Source organism: Schistocerca americana, chromosome 10 (assembly GCF_021461395.2).
Source record: "Schistocerca americana isolate TAMUIC-IGC-003095 chromosome 10, iqSchAmer2.1, whole genome shotgun sequence".
NCBI classification, from domain to species: domain Eukaryota; kingdom Metazoa; phylum Arthropoda; class Insecta; order Orthoptera; family Acrididae; genus Schistocerca; species Schistocerca americana.
The window spans coordinates 98,381,477-98,396,088 of record NC_060128.1 but is presented as its reverse complement, the minus strand read 5'-3'; the positions used below and the strand labels follow the sequence as shown (position 1 = coordinate 98,396,088).

Sequence of the window (14,612 nt, the reverse complement as noted above, 5' to 3'; positions counted from 1 at the left end):
GTCATTTCTGTTTATCATATGAACACCCTATCCCAAAACTGGTGTCATCATATGACAGCCGTTTACTGAGGAAAGTTAAGAAAACGCTAAATGTGGAAGGATATGAACACAATTTACAGCATTCCGTACTGCACACAGCAAAGAAACATTACAGTATATAGATAATTTTTACTTTTTGGACCGTCTGACTACCTCTCAATAGAGACAACTGAATGAAACACAATTTTCGTGCCGTACGCGTTTCGCCTTTATTCTCTGCAAGGCATCGTCAGTGGCTTGGAAATGTACATATATTACTATTTTAGGGCAATGTACCTACTGCAAACTAAATAGTAAAATATGTACATATTCCAAGTCACTGAAGATGGCTTGAAGAGAATAAAGGCGAAAAGCGTATGGCACGAAAATTGCGTTTCATTCAGTTGTAGTCAGATGGCCCAAAAAGTAAAAATTATCAATATATCGTAATATTTCAAGTAACTGAGGAAGACAGGACTACTGAAGTTGATGCAAAGAAACAGTTCGTGGACTGCGAGTGTTTTAATAAGTATGCATATGCACCATGTCGTAAAGCAGCATCTGGATTGTGTAAAATAACATTCCTGAAATGGACTGATCTGCCCAACGTACCGAACTGAACCCAAAAGAACATCTTTGAGATGAATAAGAATGTCGACTTCGTTCAAGACCCTAATGTACACGTTTGGGGTCTTGAGGGAGAATGGGCTTCCATTCTTCCACAGATATTCAAACACTTTATTGAAAGAGTCCCCAAAAGTTTTAAAGCCTTCATAAAGGTGGAGAGTGGACATATCCGATATTAAGGTCTACTAACAGCTCACCAGGTATTTTTAATCGGGTAGTATACTTGATCTTGTTATATGCCACTTTGATCTACTACACGTTTCGACCCATCAAAATATCTAACTGCTCATTAAATGTATTTTCCTGCGATAACCTATGTAAATTTCATGAATTTGCATTTAAATGCCGGCCACTGTGGCCGAGCGGTACTAGGCGCTTCAGTCCCGAACCGCGCTGTTGCTACGGTCACAGGTTCTAATCCTGCCTCGGACATGGATGTATGTGATGTCCTTAGGTTAGTTAGGTTTAAGTAGGTCTTAGTCTATGGAACTGATGACCTCAGATGTTAAGTCCCATAGTGCTCAGAGCCATTTGAACCATTTGTATTTAAATATATATTCATTGTTGTTATATTTTATGTTGCATGTTTATTACTACGCATGAGATAGCAGTGGCGATGGCAGAGTGTTGTAGCGACAGCGATAATGTTATGGACCAGGGATGCTGCATTACGTTAACGCGATTGCACGATAGCTGCAATTCAAGAGGAAAAAATTACCTTTGTCAATGTTGCCCTCCGTGTGCACCTAGCAGAGGTAGCGATAGTTTCGCGCACTTTCTGTTTTCCTTTTGCGTTGACATGCATCCCATGTTTTGTGTAGGCTTCTCTATATAGAAGTTGGTTCAAGTCGATTACAGTGACGTTTGTACATGGAGATGCCAGGTCCATCGTAATACAGTTAAGATTGTACACCATATGGTTGTTTCCTGGCTTATCATATCTGTATGGGATTGTACACAGTAGCAGCCTAGTATGACGCATTCTTGAAATTCATCTTTGTACACTCGTTTTAAAAACTGCTGTGCTTCTGTTACTGTCATTAAAACCTACAATAACTCCCACTAAATCGTCCAAAGTGAAGCCCCTGGAGAGTTCGACTGCTTCCCTGACAATATTTTCAAAGCATGCTTTTTGGTTTTACTACTGCTGACGTGCTGTAATTGAAAGATGTATTTAAGGGTGATGCACACCCACGCCCATGACTATCAGATAACAGCAGTATATTGTTTTTATGCTTGATCTGAATCATTTGACTACCAGTAACTGTTTTCGTGCAGTTGAGGGACGTTCCACTCCGTTCTGATGTGCCTTTTTTTGCAGCAGTATTGTTTTTTGGCGGCATATTGATGCTAACGGTTGCTGGTTTCAAATTGTGCACTGTTGGACTATTAGTTACTGGATTTTGTTTTGAATTAGAAAGAAGAGTGCGAGTTTTATGTATTCCAGGTTCACTTTGTAGGTATTTTTCCAGTAATGCATCATATTGATGTTTCAGAAGTTGAGATAACTTCGTCTTTACTGTTAAACGTTTGACCTTTTCCTTGTTTACAGCATCTTCGACATGGCCAGATTTATTGCTTTTCTCTAACATTCGTAACAGCTGTAGTGATAAACAGTCCTGCATTTAATGCACGAAACACCTTTAAACACATATTGCAATAGCAGTAATTTATTTCTATCAGTTCCTTACTTGCACATGTTCGATCTTGTAACGAAGTGGACGCTGAGCACATGGTTTCGTTAACAGAGTTTACTGCATTTATGCTTCTTTTTTCCGCAACATTAGCAATTATATAACACACGATACACTTATCATCACAATACACGGAAAGTTTTTCACAAATCACACATTTCTTTTCGCAATCTTTGTATCGCGACATTGCTGCTCGCGTTTGTCGTGACAGAATGACTGTTAGCAGAATATGGAATTGGTGGGTTCAGGAGGGTAATAGGGAACGCCGTGCTGGATCCCAACGGCCTCGTATCACTAGCAGTCGAGATGACAGGCATCTTATCCGCATGGCTGTAACGGATCTTGCAGCCACGTCTCGATCCCTGAGTCAACAGATGGGGACGTTTTCAAGACAACAACCGTCTGCACGAACAGTTCGACGACGTTTGCAGCAGCATGGACTACTAGCTCGGAGACCATGGCTGCGGTTACCCTTGACTCTACATCACAGACAGGAGCGCCTGCGATGGTGTACTCGACGACGAACCTGGGTGCACGAATGGCAAAACGTCACTTTTTCGGATGAATCCAGGTTCTGATTACAGCATCACGATGGTCGCATCCGTGTTTGGCGACATCGCGGTGAACGCACGTTGGGAGCGTCTATTCGTCATCACCATACTGGCGTATCACCCGGCGTGATGGTATGGGGTGCCATTGGTTACACGTCTCGGTCACCTCTTGTTCGCATTGACGGCACTTTGAACAGTGGACGCTACATTTCAGATGTGTGACGACCCGTGGCTCTACCCTTCATTCCACCCCTGCGAAACGCTTCATTTCAGCAGGATAATGCACGACCGGATGTTGCAGGTCCTGTACAGGCCTTTCTGGATACAGAAAATGTTCGACTCCTGCCATGGCCAGCACATTCTCCAGATCTCTCACCAACTGAAAACGTCTGGTCAATGGTGGCCGAGCAACTGGCTAGTTACAATACGCCAGTCACTACCTTTCATGAACTGTGGTATCGTGTTGGAGCTGCATGCGCAGCTGTACCTGTACACGCCATCCAAGCTCTGTTTGACTCAATGCCCAGGTGTACCTAGGCCGTTATTACGGCCAGAGGTGGTTGTTCTGGGTACTGTTTTCTCAGGATCTATGCACCCAAATTGCGTGAAAATGTAATCACATGAAAGTTCTAGTATAATACATTTTTCCAATGAATACCTGTTTATCACCTGCATTTCTTCTTGGTGTAGCAATTTTAATGGCCAGTAGTATATTTTAGTCGGCGAACGACTCCATTCAGCACGCTGTAACTTCTAAAATACTTTCACAATCAGAAATACCTTTTGCAGCCACAATCTATATACTTCAGGAGTAAAAATTATGCAAAAAAAAGAAAAAAATACATTTTTCGTCGGTCTCGACCAGAACCTCCCCTCAAGCTATCGACACGTTTGAAAGCCCCAGAAAATTTTAGCAGCTTATACCACTGTGAAACGATGCATTCGCACCGAATCCGTACCTATTTCGATATTGCATACTCGCTTACCTTCTTGGTTCCTGTTGTAAAAATTGCTATGTCTCTTCATTCAGATGGTTCAAATGGCTCTAAGGACTATGAGACTTAACATCTGAGGTCATCAATCCCCTGACGTAGCACTACTTAAACCTAATTAGGCTAGGGACACCATACACATCCATGCCCGAGGCAGTATTCGAACCTGCGAGTGTAGCAGCAGCGCGGTTCCGGACTGAAGCGCCTAGAACCGCTCGGCCACAGCGGCCGGCGTCTCTTCATTCTTCCTCCATTTGATGACTAATGAATACTTCAGGAAACACCTAAACATTATTTGTTTGCTACTTTATTTATCATTTATAATCAATCAGCTGTTTTTTTTAAATTCTCCTATTTTTTACTTCTATCATAACTAGCTCCTTTAATTCCCCTGGATTGGGAACACGCGCCTAGCTTTCCCTGGGGGCAGCCCCGACGCACGGCCTGCACGAGAAGATTGAGCGAGTCTCGACGACCGGCGCATAATCCTCCGCGCAGTAACGGCGAGGGCAGGGGAAAAGTCGCGGAAATTAAGGAAATGGCAGGCGTCGGGAAGCGTCCTCGCCGGCCGAGAGTCCATTTTCCGCAGCGAGAGAGTAATTTCCGGTGCAATTAAGGGCCGTTTCGTCTTAATGCCCGGCAGTATTTTACAGGGTGAACTTTCTCCCGTGAGGGTGGGAGCCCCAGTCCGAGGGGTTACCAAGAGTCACCCCGCTTCCAGTTTCTGCACGGACCGATCTGCGGATGAAAACAAAACCCTCCGTGTCCGGCGAGTTTTCCTGCCATACACACGGTACAACCTCGAGATATTATAATACTGTAGAAACAACACAGCTGTAGACAAGATGAACATATCACTACAGCCGGCCGGAGTGGCCGAGCAATTCTAGGCGCTACAGTCTGGAACCGCGCGACCGCTATGGTCGCAGGTTCGAATCCTGCCTCGGGCATGGATGTATGTGATGTCCTTAGGTTAGTTAGGTTTAAGTAGTTCTAATTTCTAGGGGACTGATGACCTCAGAAGTTAAGTCCCATAGTGCTCAGAGTCATTTGAACCACTTTTGTAAATGATGCTGTGGTCCAATAGTATTAATTAAAATTAAGGCTGTTCAAAAAAATTCATGATTGTATGTTATCTTTTAAATAAGATATTACGGAGTTTTTTAGCGTACCCTTCTGGGTGCGATATATCTCAAAGTTGGTCCTGTGTATATCGATTGTTTCGCTGCTATTCATCTACATCTACATCTACATCTATACTCCGCGAGCCACCTTACGGTGTGTGGCGGAGGGTACTTATTGTACCACTATCTGATCCCCCCTTCCCTGTTCCATTCACGAATTGTGCATGGGAAGAACGACTGCTTGTAAGTCTCCGTATTTGCTCTAATTTCTCGGATCTTTTCGTTGTGATCATTACGCGAGATATATGTGGGCGGTAGTAATATGTTGCCCATCTCTTCCCGGAATGTGCTCTCTCGTAATTTCGATAATAAACCTCTCCGTATTGCGTAACGCCTTTCTTGAAGTGTCCGCCACTGGAGCTTGTTCAGCATCTCCGTAACGCTCTCGCGCTGACTAAATGTCCCCATGACGAATCGCGCTGCTTTTCGCTGGATCATGTCTATCTCTTCTATTAATCCAACCTGGTAAGGGTCCCATACTGATGAGCAATACTCAAGAATCGGACGAACAAGCGTTTTGTAAGCTACTTCTTTCGTCGATGAGTCACATTTTCTTAGAATTCTTCCTATGAATCTCAACCTGGCGCCTGCTTTTCCCACTATTTGTTTTATGTGATCATTCCACTTGAGATCGCTCCGGATAGTAACTCCTAAGTATTTTACGGTCTTTACCGCTTCCAATGATTTACCACCTATGGCATAATCGTACTGGAATGGATTTCTGCCCCTATGTATGCGCATTATATTACATTTATCTACGTTTAGGGAAAGCTGCCAGCTGTCGCACCATGCATTAATCCTCTGCAGGTCCTCCTGGAGTACGTACGAGTCTTCTGATGTTGCTACTTTCTTGTAGACAACCGTGTCATCTGCAAATAGCCTCACGGAGCTACCGATGTTGTCAACTAAGTCATTGATGTATATTGTAAACAATAAAGGTCCTATCACGCTTCCCTGCGGTACTCCCGAAATTACCTCTACATCTGCAGATTTTGAACCGTTAAGAATGACATGTTGTGTTCTTTCTTCTAGGAAATCTTGAATCCAATCACAAACCTGGTCCGATATTCCGTAAGCTCGTATTTTTTTCACTAAACGTAAGTGCGGAACCGTATCAAATGCCTTCCTGAAGTCCAGGAATACGGCATCAATCTGCTCGCCAGTGTCTACGGCACTGTGAATTTCTTGGGCAAATAGGGCGAGCTGAGTTTCACATGATCTCTGTTTGCGGAATCCATGTTGGTTATGATGAAGGAGATTTGTATTATCTAAGAACGTCATAATACGAGAACACAAAACATGTTCACATCGCATCCGCTTGTTACCGACAACAATAGCAAAGAAGGAACAATTCTTGAAACACGGTATTCGTCCCCATTTTACAAATTTTTATAAAATAATCGCAGAAAGGCCCCATTCCTCACCTCTACCAGAAAGTAATCAGAAAATCATATCAGCGCTCTGAATGTACCGATTTTTCGCGTGGCCGGCGCTCTTCCTCGTAACTGATATGCACAGGTTCGACTTTGAGAAATAATGCATACAATAACTACCATCTTTTTTAATTATTTGATCTTGCATATTTCGACACTTTTCATGCGATTTTAAGCATTTTTCATGCATATTTGCATGCAAATTTATGTTTTTTGTGATGCATATAATCCTGGTTCTAGTAATTAGAAACAAGAAGACGTGCATTTTTTCATAGAAAATGATGATGAATTGTACAGTTACGAGATTTAGGTATCACAAATGGAAAGAAAAAATAATGACCAACGTGGGGCTTGATCCATAAATTGAATAAGATTATGAACCTACTGCACTATGAGTTCCGCTATATACTGTATAGCCAACATGCATTTGTATCTCAACTACACTCATGGTCATAAATTAAGGATAATGCTGATATACGGTGAAAAAACGTTCTGGTGGGCGGTTTACGGTGTATGACCATGCGGGGCATTTCACCTACGGTCGTCGCACGATGGTGCTGGTAGCAGTCCACATACGCAGAGGTGTGTTGGTACATATCAGAGTACGGTGCAACGAGTAAGTTTGCAGACGTGCTAATGGTGACTCTGTGTTGAAAATGGCTTAAAGAATACATATTGATGACGTTATGAGGGGTCAACTGGAGGCTGGTCAAACACAGCAGGTCGTAGCACGAGCCCTCTGTGTGTGACAAAGTCTGATCTCAAGATTATGGCAGCGATTCCAGGAGACAGGAAACGTGTCCAGGGGCTACAGTACGGGACGTCCCCAGAGTGCAACACCACAAGAAGACCGATACCTCACCATCAGTGCCCGCAGAGAACCAGGTAGCCTTGCTCGGGACCTTACCACAGCTACTGGAACAGTTGTCTCCAGACACACAGTCTACAGGCGACTGATCAGACACGGTTTACTCGCCTGGTTACCTGCAAGGTGCATTCCACTGACCCCTGGTCACAGGGGAGCCCGTAAAGCCTTGTGTCAAGAACACAGTACATGGTCATTGGAACAGTGGACCCAGGTTATGGTCACGGACGAGCCCAGGTATAGTCTAAACAGCGATTCTCGCCGGATTTTCATCTGGCGTGAACCAGGAACCAGATGCCAACCCCTTCACATCCTTGACAGGGACCTGTATGGAGGTCGTGGTTTGATGGTGTGGGGTGGGATTATGACTAGTGCTTGTACACCCCTGCATCTCTTTGACAGAGGAACTGTAACAGGTCAGGTGTATCGGGACGTCATTTTGCACCAGTATGTCCACCTTTTCAGGGGTGCAGTGGGTCCCACCTTCCTCCTGATGGATGATAACGCACGGCTGCACCGAGCTGCCATCGTGGATGAGTACCTTGAAACAGAAGATATCAGGCGAATGGAGTGGCGTGCCTGTTCTCCAGACTCCATCGAGCACGTCTGGGATGCTCTCGGTAGACGTATCGCTGCACGTCTTCAAACCACTACGACACTTCAGGAACTCGGACAGGCACTGGTGCAAGAATGGGAGGCTATACCCCAGCAGCTGCTCGACCACCTGATCCAGAGTATGCCAACCCGTTGTGCGGCCTGTGTACGTGTGCACGGTGATCATATCCCACATTGATGTCGGGGTACATGCGCAAGAGACAGTGGCGTTTTGTAGCACATGTGTTTCGGGACGATTTTCAAAAGTTATGGCAATACCGTGGACTTACAAATTTGTGTTGTGTTTGTTTCGTATGTGCCTATGCTATTAGCGCCAGTTTTGTGTAGTGCCACGTTGTGTGGCACCCCATTCTGCAATTGTCCTTAATTTATGAGCATGAGTGTATATTAAATACAACTCCTCGAAAAATTTGAAAGCCGATATTTTTCTGTAAATTTCTGAAAAATGTTACGTAGCTAAAGCGTGTTCAAGAAAAACGTTGTATGTTGCCAGTACATTAGAATCTCTTATAAGTTTCATTTAACATAACTTGGTAATAAGACATCTAATTCGTAAGTGTAGGACCTATTTCGAAGAGCGTAACAACACCAGCGTACGTGTGCTGCGGCTTCTGACCAATCACCGTCTTTGTGTTTGTTGACGTCAGGTTTATTCTTACGATGAGCAAAGAATAGTCACGAGAACGCCCGTTACATCAGTGGCGAGGAACGTAGAGAAAGCAACAATTTTTCTGGCGAGAAGCAAGTAACTATACTTTCTACACAAACCTATAACGAAACAGGCTGTTCTTCTTTGTACCTTCCGCGCTTCTTCTATCATTTCCACCAGGTAGTCGTCGCAGACAGGGAATCAGTACGCAAGTATCGGTCACAGATGAGATGTGTTTTGGAAGCTACCTCTTTCATGGGCTGACTACATTTACTGAGGATTCCTCCAATAAATTTCAGTCTGTCATCTGCCTCATCTGCCATTATTTCTGTGTGGCCGTTTCGTATTACATAACTCCATACGCATACTTGGCTCTGAGCACTACGGGACTTAACATCTGCAGTCATCAGTCCCCTAGAACTTAGAACTACTTAAACCTAACTAACTTAAGGACATCACACACACCCATGCCCGCAGCAGGACTCGAACCTGCGACCGTAGCAGTCGCGCGGTTCCGGACTGAAGCGCCTAGAACCGCATGGCCACACCGGCCGGCCATATGCATACTACCAGATATTTAACGGATGCGACTCCATTTATTGTCGGCGGTCAAGTAATCAAAGGAAACAGAATGTGCCTCCCCTAAATACGTGGAATGCGTTACGTTTATTTTTGACAAAGGCCACTGTGCGAACCATGGAACCAGTGCAGCGATACGCGAGCGACCCACCGTTGTGGCTGAGGTTGAGAAGCCGCAGACTGCCCGTGGCGCTGAAGAGCTTCTCCGGGATGGAGCGGAGCTGGTTGCTGGACAGGTCCAGCCTGGAGAGGCGGCCGTGGTTGGGCAGCAGCGCCGCAGGCAGCGCCTGGAGGCTGTTGCTGGAGAGGTCCAGCGACTCCAGGGCAGCGTTCCTGGAGAACGCCGTGCGGTGTAGTGCCGAGACGCGCGTCCTGGAGAAGTTCAGCGAGCGCAGGTGCGGGCAGTGCTGGAGGAGACCCGCTGGAAGCTCCAGCAGTGGATTGTCCGAAAGATCCAGCTGGAACAGCGGCGGTGCCGGTGTCAGTCCCAGTTACTCGTACCTGTAGTTACGGCAGTCCACAGATCAACATCTGTTCACACACAGTGGAACATTGAGGCTCCACATATAAATACAGTGCGGGCCGCACTCAGCCCTTGCGAGGCAAACTGAGGAGCTACTTGATTGAGAAGTAGCGGCTCCGGTCTCGGAAACTGACATAGGGCTGGGAGAGCCCCTCCATATCCGCATCCAGTGACGCCAGTGGGCTGTGGATGACACGGCGGCCGGTCGGTCCCACATCTACATCTACATCCATACTCCACAGGCCACCTGACGGTGTGTGGTGGAGGGTAGTTTGAGTACCTCTATCGGTTCTCCCTTCTATTCAAGTCTCTTATTTTTCGTGGAAAGAAAGATCGTCGGTATGCCTCTGTGTGGGCTCTAATCTCTCTGATTTTATCCTCATAGTCTCTTCGTGGGACATACGTAGGAGTGAGCAATATGCTGCTTGACTCCTCGTTTAAGGTATGTTCACGAAACTTCAACAAAAGACCGTGCCGAGCTACTCAGCGTTTCTCTCGCAGAGTCTTCCACTGGAGTTTATCTGTCATTTCCGTAACGCTTTCGCGATTACTAAATGATCCTGTAACGAAGCGCGCTGCTCTCCGTTGGATCTTCTCTACCTCTTATATCAACCCTATCTGGTACACATCCCACACTGGTGAGCAGCATTCATGCAGTGGGCGAACAAGTGTACTGTAACCCACTTCCTTTGTTTTCGGATTTCATTTCCTTAAGATTCTTCCAATGAATCTCAGTCTGGCATCTACTTTACCGACGATTAATTTTATATGGTCATTCCATTTTAAATCACTCCTAATGCGTACTCCCAGATAATTTATGGAATTAACTGCTTCCAGTTGCTGACCTGCTATATTGTAGCTAAATGATAAGGGATCTTTCTTTCTATGTATTGGCAGCACATTTCGCTTGTCTACATTGAGATTCAATTGCCATTCCCTGCACCATGCGTCAATTCGTTGCAGATCCTCCTGCATTTCAGTATAATTTTCCATTGTTACAGCCTCTCGATACACCACAGCATCATCCGCAAAAAGGCTCAGTGAACTTCCGATGTTATCCACAAGGTCATTTATGTATATTGTGAATAGCAACGGTCCTACGACACCCCCCCTTGCGGTACACCTGAAATCACACTTACTTCGGAAGACTTCTCTCTATTGAGAATGACATGCTGCGTTCTGTTATCAAGGAACTCTTCAATCCAATCACACAATTGGTCTGTTAGTCCATATGCTCTCACTTTGTTCATGAAACGACTGTGGGGAACTGTATTGAACGCCTTGTGGAAGTCAAGAAACACGGCATCTAACTGTGAACCAGTGTCTATGGTCCTCTGAGTCTCGTGGACGAATAGCGCGAGCTGGGTTTCACACGATCGTCTTTTTCGAAACCCATGCTGATTCCTACAAGAGTAGATTTCTAGTCTCCAGAAAAGTCATTATACTCTAACATAATACGTGTTGCAAAACTCTACAACTGATCGACGTTAGAGAAATGGGTCTATACTTCTGCACATGTGTTCGACGTCCTTTCTTGAAAACGGGGATTACCTGTGCGCTTTCCCGATCCTTTGGAACGCTACGCTCTTCTAGAGACCTACGGCACACCGCTGCAGGAAGGGGGGCAAGTTCCTTCGCGTACTCTGTGTAAAATCGAAGTGGTATCCCATCAGGTCCAGCGGCCTTTCCTCTTTTGAGCGATTTTAATTGTCTTGCTATCCCTCTGCTAGCCCAGCCCGACAGCGCGTAACTTCGGTGACTTGACGAGAACCGGTGTTACCACTGCGGCAAGGCCGTTAGCTCTACACTCATGTTTGAAGAAAAGAGAAAAACAGAACACCTTGGACGACTACAGACAAGACATTCATATTCACAGGACATGTACATTAATATGTTCTCCAGTCATGATTAGCATTTCAGTCACCTCAATTCAGCATGTATCCTGTTGCCTAGTAGGCACAGGGTTCGCCTTAGGCGCTGATAAATTGTTAGTGGCATCGACACGTATAAGGCCAAAACTGCGTCATGTGGCTGTCAGTGTGAGGGTGTTATGTTGACGAGTTTCACAACGGATTCATCTGACAAGTATCCTTTGGCTCCTGCAAGAAGCACTTTCCACCCCACACTACTACAGAAGTCGGACAGACGCTCCTAATGTTCCAAAAAGAAATGGCTGAAAAACTTTCAGGAATAAATATCTTCTGGAGTCGTCCGCTGTAAGGGAAAGACACAAAAATATTCTATTTTCTTACGTATCTAGTGGGATACATGGGTACTGGAGTATTGCTAGTTAGGGTAAGAAAAACATTAAACGAACGAAAACTATTATTTATTCCAGAACCTGAGAAAATCGGGTGAAATTTTCATTTATAAACTGATACACAAATTTCCGGGAGGTTACTTCTTATGGACAGGAGACCTGTTAATGACATTTATATACAAAGTGTGGGAAAGCTCTTTTATCCCTTTTCCTTAAGAATATTATTAACTCGTCAGAATGGGTGAGAGCCGCGCCTTCTCAACTTGAATAATCATCTGACTGAATTTTTGTAAGTACGGTCGAGGCTGTCGCGTGAGAAATGTAATGGAGTCATGTGAATGAAGTATGTTATTTCTAATGGAGGAAAGATGGGGCTCGCCTACGCTGTAGCTCACAATACCGTGAGCTGCGACGACTGCTGCCTGCGTCAAATGGTTCAAATGGCTCTGAGCACTATGGGACTTAACTTCTGAGGTCATCAGTCCCCTAGAACTTAGAACTACTTAAACCTAACTAACCTAAGGACAGCACACACATCCATGCCCGAAGTAGGATTCGAACCTGCGACTGTAGCGGTCGCGCGGTTCCAGACTGTAGCGTCTAGAACCGCTCGGCCACCCCGGCTGGCCTGCCTGCGTCGTTCGCCGCTACGACGTAACAAAACTATCTCTTTCTATCTGGATTGACCTTCGCCAATCGAACTCTCACTACAACTTGATGAAATCAAGAAGTCCTATCTGCCCCTAGTCTAACTATTGGCGAGGTACACCTGTCAGATAACCAGTCAAAATGGTTCAAATGGCTCTGAGCACTATGGGACTTAACGTCTGAGGTCATCAGTCCCCTAGAACTTAGAACTACTCAAACCTAACTAACCTAAGGACATCACACACATCCATGCCCAAGGCGGTGATGCGGTTGCAGACTGAAGCGCCTAGAACCGCACGGCCACATCGGCCGGCTGATAACCAGCCCACCGCGGTGCCACTCAATGTTCGCTTGCTGGCGCTAACTAATACTCGGTCTGTGTTCACATCGTACATTAAGTGTTGTGGGCAACACAGTGAACAAACCATTAATTGCGAGCGACTCAATTTAGGGCATCACTCCAATTAACTAGCGACAGAGGTGCTCTCTCAGTGCAGTACTGAGTAGAGACTTTGTTCCTTGCTCTCTGCGTACACGCACGAGCGCACTCGCTCCCACTACATGTTCCCGCTACAAGAGTGTCACCGGAACAACTTCCCTCCACGCAAAAAGCGAAAGGGTATATCATCCGCTGTATTTCCCTCACTCCTCCAGCTCACAGCATCAGAAACAGTCCACCAATCAGCGTTACTCTTACAAATGGGAGAATGGCGCTCAGTTTACGCCGACCAATCCGGAAATATATAGCATCTGCGTTAGGCGTTTGCTGTCCCCCAGTGAGAACTCTCAAACTGTGTACTAGGTCCGTCAAAAACATCATACTCTGGGGCTCTCCCAAACAATACAGCGGGTTTTGCTTTTAAGGTGAACACGCAGACCATTATCCCTTTTCTCTGGCAAAAACTGTTTTGGTCTGTGGGCAGTCAGCTGACCGGCGCGTCTGTGTGCTAACTTGCCCTCCTACAGACTTTCCAGCGGGCTTGTTGCCTCCGCCGAATAAAAACTTCTGTGGCCGTTGTGTCTTGAATGTTTGTGTACTTCAGCCTCGACATTTTAATCTCGGTGCGCACTTGCGATTTATTTATTAGATTTGCATATCGATTAAATGGAAATATGTAAAATTGACTCTACCCTATCGCATTTGGGCTCAAATGAAACACCTTGATATGCAGAATACGATGGTGAGGTCGGAATATGTAAGAAATGAAGGTCAGGAGACCACACCACCTTACATGGTGCAGCCATCCATGCTGCATTCACCTGTTTCCAAAGTTCATCTGTTGTGGTTGGCATTGGGTCACAGTGCTCCACATATCGTTTCACCGTATCCCACACATTCTCGACTGGTGACAAGTCTGCTGATCTGGTGGGACAGGGCAAATGGCTGACATCCTGTCACACCAAGAAGGCACATTTCATGCAACATGTGGTCGTGCATTGTCTTGCTGGAAAATGGTGTCTGGGGTGTTGTGCAGAAACTGTATGACTGTGGGTGGCAGGATATTATTCACGTAGGTCACACTGGTAACAGTGCCCTGGACATGCACCAAGTGTGATCTGTGGTTGTACTCGATAGCACTTCACACTGTAAGGCATTGAGTTGCAGCTCTATGTCTTGTGCGAATGCAGTCACTGTGACGCCGCTCCCCCTTTCTGTGGCGAATTAAAATATGGCCATCATTTACAATAAATACGATGGCAGTTCAATAAGTAATGCAACACATTTTTTTTCTGAAACAGGGGTTGTTTTATTCAGCATTGAAATACACCAGGTTATTCCCCAATCTTTTAGCTACACAACACTATTTTTCAACGTAATCTCCATTCAATGCTACGGCCTTACGCCACCTTGAAATGAGGGCCTGTATGCCTGCACGGTACCATTCCACTGGTCGATGTCGGAGCCAACGTCGAACTGCATCAATAACTTCTTCATCATCTGCGTAGTGCCTCCCACGGATTGCGTCCTTCATT

General features: G+C 45.5%; 1 protein-coding gene across 1 annotated transcript in view; it reads right to left on the bottom strand.

The window, feature by feature from the left end:
• LOC124552605 overlaps positions 1-14,612 on the bottom strand; it is an 80,459-nt gene that overhangs the window by 28,772 nt on the left and 37,075 nt on the right. The window contains exon 3 of the mRNA XM_047126929.1: positions 9,359-9,665. The gene's annotated coding sequence lies outside the window, so the exon portion shown is untranslated. The remainder of the gene's footprint in view (positions 1-9,358; positions 9,666-14,612) is intronic.